The sequence below is a fragment of the Camellia sinensis genome, chromosome 7, assembly GCF_055761805.1.
Source record: "Camellia sinensis isolate YWXY chromosome 7, ASM5576180v1, whole genome shotgun sequence".
Classification (NCBI taxonomy): Eukaryota; Viridiplantae; Streptophyta; class Magnoliopsida; order Ericales; family Theaceae; genus Camellia; species Camellia sinensis.
The window spans coordinates 62217322-62223836 of NC_138967.1; positions in this window are offsets into that span (position 1 = coordinate 62217322).

Consider the following 6515-nt stretch of genomic DNA (forward strand, 5'->3'; position numbering starts at 1 on the left):
CTCGTGCAAGAGAAGCTCTGGAGGCACGCCCCTCTCGAAGCTCCTGAACTGACGAAGTCCGTCAGGAGGAAGCACGTGAATCGTCGGCCAGTAGGTCGCCGGGTCAAACGGGCGGACGCTCAAGGGGAGGAGCTCGGCCCCGGGGTCCATCTCGTGATCCGGGGGAGTCCCGCCCTATGGGATATCATCCGCCATGTCAATGGTCGTGAGAAAATGGCCAGAAAAGTGAAAATCAGTCTGGAATGTGAAAGGTCAACGAAAAGTCAACCCCCGAGAGGGTGGAAAATGGTCGGAAAAGTCGGGAAGTGAAAAAGGTATAGGAATTGAGAGGAAAACGAGGGGAACAAACCCCAAAAAGTGGAAATGGCAAAGGAAGCACCGAAACAAAGAAATGTTCGGTTCAAAATGTTCGAAACGTGAAGAACTTCGCGAATCCAACGACAAAACGGGCGCAAAAACACGAGAAAAACAAGGAACAAAGGAAGAAAAATGTCCTAGAGAGAGGGAGGAAGCATTTTTGGCTAGAGAGAAATGAGAAAAATAGGGTTTGAAACCCTATTTTAAAAGACCCGAGGTGAAAAGTCAAAACTGCCCCGATTCAGGCATTTTTGGCCAGTCGGCTACATTTTTGGCCGGTCGGCCAAATATTTGGCCGGTGATGTATTTTGATGGCCGATGAATATCCGGTGACTCCCCCTTCTGGCCGGTGAGCCTCCTACAACCTTGTTTGGGTCAGATCTGTAGTTTGGGGCCTTCATTGCTCAAGATAGTACATGAAAAGACATTTCCGAAGCTCAATCGGCCTCCGTTTGGCCTCGGACCGTGTCTTCTGTGCGTGGCACTCGAATATGTATGAGGAGTATCCTTTTTTGTATCCTTTTGTCCCTTACAAGATGTGAAAGTTGCCTTACTTGCATTGCATTACGAGGCTTTGTCGTGAACGCGCGCTGGTTATGCGTTATCTAGTTCGCATTGTTGCGCACATATCTTGTAAGTATCATACACATGTCAATCGCACTGTCTTGTGCATTTCATATCAATTGCACTGTCCTGTGCACTCGCGTTGTCCAACGCATAGCGCTATTTTGCGCATCTCATTGCATTTTGCATGCATTCAATCGCGCTATTTTGCGCATCTCATTGCATTTTGCATACATTCCATCGCGCTATCTTGCGCATCGCACTGTCTTGTGCACTCGCGTTGTCCAACGCATCGCGCTATTTTGTGCATCTTATTGCATTTTGCATGCACTTAATCGCGCTATCTTGCGCATCTCATTGCATTTTGCATGCACTCAATCGCGCTATCTTGCGCATCTCATTGCATTTTGCATGCATTCAATCGCGCTATTTTGCGCAACTCATTGCATTTTGCATGCATTCAATCGCGCTATTTTGCGCATCACACCGTCCTGTACATACGACGGTCTAGGAGACTTTAAATCCTCGGAAGGTGCAAGACCTTTAGTGCATTGATGTGCACAGTCCATTTACATTGTCATGCATCTCAAAAGCCGCGCATTGTCGCGCATTTCGAAATCATGCATTTGATGGTCTGGCAAGACCTTAAACCCGCTCGGTTGCATTGTTATGTATTTCAAATGACACGCGTGGTTGCGCATTCAGTTTCACATGCATTGTCATGCATATCAAAAGACGTGCGTGGTCATGCACTTACATCAACATGCATTGTCATGCATCCCAAAAGCCGCGTGTTGTCGCGCATTTCAAAATCATGCATCATCATGCATTTGCATTTCAAAAAAAAACAAAAACAAAACAAAAAATGCATAGTCATGCATCATTATAAATGATGCATATGTCATGCATCATTGTAAACATGCATGTCATGCATCATTATAAATAGTGCATATGTCACGCATGCCACTGTAAAATGCATATGTCATGCATCTTACTGTAAATATTGCGTTTACGCCCATCCATTGCATATTTGTAAATAGTGCATTGTAGTTTGCATGCATCGAGTGCATCACCCCTATCTATGGCTTGCGCATTTCCATGTTGAGCTTGGTCTGGTATGTGCCCACACCTTTCACATCGAAGCACAGTTCTGCATGTGTACGCGCCTATTCCACGCTGGTATGTTGGTTTGAGGGTTGCGGCACCGTTTATGGGTTAGATGCGGTTTGTTTGAGTACATACCTTTCCTAGGCAAGATTTGGTTTCGCCCGCGTGCCTTATCCATTATAAATATTCCATTCCATTGCATATTTTTATATGTTGCATTGTAGCATGCATGTATTCACCGCATCACTTCCATCTAGGGCTTGCGCCTTTCCATGTTGAGCTTGGTCTGGTATGTGCCCATACTTTTTACGTCTATACACTCATAGTTCTGTATGACCGTTCTATGTTAGACGTGGTTTGTGTGTGTCCATGCCTTTCCTCGGCAAGATTTGGTTTGGCTGCTTGCCATATCCATTATATATATTACATTGTCGTGTAATTTTTGCATCCAGCATTAGGATCATTGGTCTATCTACAGCGGGTCATTTCCCTACCTATGTCATTCCACCCAATTACTTGTTCTTGTGTCCGTCTACATCACTCATAGTTCTACATGTGTACGCGCCTATTCCACGTTGGTATGTTGGTTTGAGGGTTGCGGCACCTTTTCTATGGTAGGCGGACTTGTTACTTCCATCAATCTATTTGACATTTGTGTGGTTTTGAACCGTTCATGATTTGATTATGATTCAATTGTATTGCATTTTCATCTGCATTACTATACATAGTTTTGCATATCGCATATCATTTTGCATATTGCTAACGATATCTGTACCTGTTAAGTTTGCTTTCTTTCCATGCACGATATTGTATGTACGGTTCATTTGAGGCTGGTGCAACCAGACGAACCGCGCAGGTATTGTATTCTTCGAGTGAGACGTATCGAGAATTACATAATTCTCTTACATCCTTTCTGCATCGTAGTGTAGCTTGGTATATGCTAGCTTAAAACTATCGCATGTTATGCTTCGTTACAGTTTTCTTTACGTGATCATAAGTTATGTTCGGCTTTGTGCATTGTCTTGCATTTTGCCCCTGCCTTCGGGTGCATATCTTGTTTGCCTTGCATGTTTGTCTAAGTCTTCGGCATTGTCAAAAATGGGTCGTCTCTGGGCTTTGACATTCACTTCCGTCATTGTTATGACTTTCGAGTTCTGTCAAAGAGGGGCAACTGTAGACACCCCATTTTTGACCGTCCTCAAGACTTGGACGTCACCGCTTGAACACTCGGTGATCATCCATGTTTGTGTTCGTCTTGAGTTCCCGGAGGCCTCGGCTACGTGCCTTGCCTCAGGATCTCTCGACTCGACCGTTTTGTGTCTGGTTTTGCACCAAACACTTGTGTTTTTCTTTGGAGGGCAGGGAATGGCTTTTGGGACATCCCCACACTCCACCGGCCATGGATTAAGGCCACCGGCTGTGTTATGTTGCCGTCGGCCAAATGTAATGGCCGGCCGGCCAATTTGACTGCCGGTCGGCCACTTTGATGGCCGGCCAGCCAAATGTGGTTTTCAACAGATATTTTTGCCGACAGCTGGCAGCTGTCATTCCAGGCCATACCCGAGCCCATGCCTGGACGCGGGACTTCTGAGGGGGCTGCAGATTGATATATCTATATCAATCAAGCTCTCTCAAGGAAAGAGAGATACAAGAGGAGAAGGAGGAGATATACAAAAAAAGCAAAAAAAATCTCCATCTCTCTCTACATTTTTTTGCCTCTCTCTCAAAGGTTTAGGGCTTGTTTGTGCTCAAAAGTGCATTTTCTTTGCACTTTTGCATACAAACACCTAGTTCTCTCCTCCCTTTATTGAGTTGAGATCCTTGAAGGTGATTTTTGGGGTGATTTGAAGCCTTTTCTTGGTCCAAAAGTTGCTGATTTGCTGCTGAGCTACAAGGGTAAGACTTTTGTCCCTTTTTATCCCTTTTTTGCAAAGCTTTTTAGCCTATCTTGCATCTATTTTTGAGCTTAGCATATAACATAGAAAAGTCTTGTTTTTGAGTTCTCTAAATAGTTTGTTTAGGGTGTTTTAAGCTTTGGGGTTGTTTGACACCTCTTAAGGCTTGTTTGGCCTTTGTTTTATGCCATTTCGGTTGAGCTCCGGGACCATTGTCTTTGGACCTCCTCACCACTAAAATCTTGAGGGATTTCAGAGGTGAGGATGGTGCCTTGAGGTCCTAGGAAGGAGAGGGCCACCCCCTCTCCTTGTTGTCCTTGAAAAGGGCCATTTTTAGCCTCTTGAGGGAGCATATAGTTTGAGTGTGTATTGACCATGCTTTGACTGATTTTCATGCTTATTATGTCATAATATAGCATTGTTGTATGTTGGTTTTGGTACACCATGCTTGCTTAGCATACATGCTTGTAATGCCATATTGTAGCCTTAACATGCATCTAGGTTTTAACCCTTGTTCAAGCATGCTTTTGGCCTAGCTTTGTGAAGCTTTCGTACTTGTTTTGCCATGATTAAGGTCTGTTTTTGGTTCTTTTGGTCAGCCATAATATGTATTGCATATCTCCTTTGCATTGTTAGCTTGTAGGCTTTAAGTATGTGAAGTGTTAAGCGTGCATGCCTTCACCCCTTGATCTAGTGATAGGGATTGGGCCTTTGTTTGTGTGTGTGCATTGCATTTGAAATCAAAATGCATACATGGTCCCTTGGGCCATCATGCATGGAAATACGTGATTGGTGGCCCGAGAATCAAGGCCCATCCTCCTTTGAGTCATAAATATGATAAGGAGTGTGGTTGGTGCATACATTGCTTGAAATACATTGCCATGCCAAGTTCTATCCTCTGCTGCTGTCAAAACAGGTTTCAACAAGAAGATTTGGCCGGCCGGCAGTGTTTAGAGCCGACCGACAAAACAGGTCTGGCTGAGAGCGTAATTTTGTGGCCGGTGGCCATTCTCCATGGCCGGTGTAGTTCTCACTCAGCCGGTAGTGTCCCATAACATTCAGAGAAGCAACCTTGGGAGTTGTGCAATTTTCAGAGAAGCAGAACAGTCAAAGCAGAGGCAAACTTGTGCATGGCAGTGACTTTCCAAGCGGAGCCGAGCGCGCATTGCATTGGGCCCTCTTCTCGAGGCCGTTTACTGCTTTCATTAGATTAGTTAATTTGTTAATTAATTAATTGGTCTGTAATAATTAATTAGCTTGTAGGTTAATTAAATCGTATTATTCTTTTGGTCCCTCTGAGCGAGGGTGAATTTGTAATAAGTGTGGGTGCGTGTGTGCATGTCTTCCAACCCCCACTTTTTTCTCCTTTTTACTTACCTATTTTTGATGGTTAGTATTAGGACATGTTTACTTTAGCATACCTTATGCTATGCATGCGTGCATCATTCATCAGTATTGCATGCACCAGGCTCGGCGCATCATACTAACTGCATAAGTATTTCAAATCTAACTTGAATACATGCTACTTATGCATTTTCACATGTCATTTATAGACTAGCCGAGCCTACTCTAGTGACATTTCGTATGCGTCACATTAGGCATTTAAACATGGACTTGGATCATGCATGATTGCTAACATGTTCTTGTTTTGGCACGGAGTACTAGGTAAGCATTTATGCTTTAGCATACCGCATGCGTGTGAGTGTTGCCATAATAGTATGATTACCATGAGGCTAGATGCTTATGTGATATAACTGCTTGAGTGCCTGTGGGTGGAGGTTGAATTAACTAAATTAGGACAATGCATTGAAACTGTGAGTTTTAAGCCCACTAGATAGTGGAAAAACCATCTTTTCTAAAAGCCCACTCGAGGGTGGCAAAACCTGCATTTTAGCTTACTTGCGAGTAACAAACCATCTTCAAAAACGAACATGCAAAGTTTTGTTCCAATTTAGGCGATTTGGTCTATATTTGTTTGCTGTGCGCATAACATGGTAATTCTAGGCTAATAAATGGAATAAGAATACATAACGTTTTCAAAAACGGATATCACGGTTAGTAGAGGCCGATCTTCGGATCGGGCGAGAGGGGGTGCTCATAGCTGACCTTCCCCAATCGTACCCAAGCTCCCGAGCCGAGGCAACTTTGGTGATGACGGACACGTGGCCTTTGGCACCGAGTCAGGGTTTCCTAAATTCCCCCATAAAAAATATTTAGGTGGCGACTCTGTATCTGGCAAAGCAGTCCATGTTTGGCACTTCTTTCTAAAAATCTATTTTCCAAAACGATTTGCCGGATTTGGTCTCTTTGGTTCAGATTAAGAACCGTGACACAAATTGAGTCCGAACTGTAGCAATGCCCACGGGCACGTCCACAGTAGGCCTTTTCCCCTGCACTTTACACACAACACTCTTTATAATTCTTGATCTATATTTTTCATTCATGGATTCTAACTTCATCATCGGAATGTCGTCAGCCGGTAATCCCGATTGAGTGGCATCAACTATATTTATCTCTTGCAGGTTCATGGGAATATCTTCGTTGAATCTCAACAACAGTCCATGTGAGGATTATTCTGGGACTCATAGCACC